At 53.6% G+C, this 1,010-nt stretch overlaps 1 protein-coding gene across 1 annotated transcript in view; it reads right to left on the reverse strand.

The window, feature by feature from the left end:
• FUBP3 (far upstream element binding protein 3) overlaps positions 1–1,010 on the reverse strand; it is a 53,057-nt gene that overhangs the window by 23,302 nt on the left and 28,745 nt on the right. The window lies entirely within an intron of this gene.

Below are 1,010 nucleotides of genomic sequence, written 5' to 3' on the forward strand. Positions count from 1 at the left end.
CAAGGCAGCCCCTCCATCCAGCTCAGCTCCTGCCCTCACAACCCAGGAGGTCTCTGCCATCCGCCACGCTACTGGGCTGGAACATAAAAGCAACGCACACCACAACAGCAACGTTCCAACACAGCCCCTCCACGTCTGCCCTCTGCTGCGCTTGTGTCTCGCGTGCACGCCACAGACACGCCTGTCTCCGATTCGAATGTCAGCTGCTCTGGTGGCAGCTGTCTACCTTTGACCCCTCTGCATCTCTTGCTGCCCCCGATCCAGCACAGCCCCTCTCACAGAGCATATGCTCAACAGATTATTTGTTAAATGAGGGCAGGAGAGAGAGCAATGAGAAAGACGGGGGGAGAGAAAGCAAGCGTTAGTAACCATCGTTCGAAATCTCAAACCCCAAACTTCTCCTCCATAACCAACCAGACTGCGCGTGACTCTAAGCTACGGCTACAGATCACCAGCTTGGTTTCAAGGGGTGGGGAAAGAAGGAGGCAGGTGCAGCTGTACAGTCATATACACCTGCTTTGTGCTTTTCAAGTCAGACTGTCAAGAGCCTGCATTTCACACGGGATTTTATGCTGATTTACCTGGAGACTGGGGAGGGAAATGGCAATGCTGAAACAGAACAATCCAGCCTACCGAGGCCATCTGTTGGGCCAATTTCCTTTTCTGCACCAGAATTTCCCCTGGCTGTTATTTGCAGTATTTATTCTTTAAATCACCACGTACAATCTATTTTGTGGTTCTTCGCGCAGGCTCAGCGGCCATGGCTCACGGGCCCAGCCGCTCCGCGGCATGTGGGATCCCCCCGGACCGGGGCACGAACCCGTGTCCCCTGCATCGGCAGGCGGACTCTCAACCACTGCGCCACCAGGGAAGCCCTTGTGGTTCTTTTAGTAGGGAAAAATTCAGCTACTAAACAGGCTGGCTATACTGCGCACTGAAGAAAAAACTGTTTCCTCCTAAAGTTACAATCCCATCGCCCCCACTGCTTGGGTAGAAGAGGAAGCAGGAAT

This window comes from Lipotes vexillifer, unplaced genomic scaffold (genome assembly GCF_000442215.2).
Source record: "Lipotes vexillifer unplaced genomic scaffold, Lipotes_vexillifer_v1.1 scaffold149, whole genome shotgun sequence".
NCBI classification, from domain to species: domain Eukaryota; kingdom Metazoa; phylum Chordata; class Mammalia; order Artiodactyla; family Lipotidae; genus Lipotes; species Lipotes vexillifer.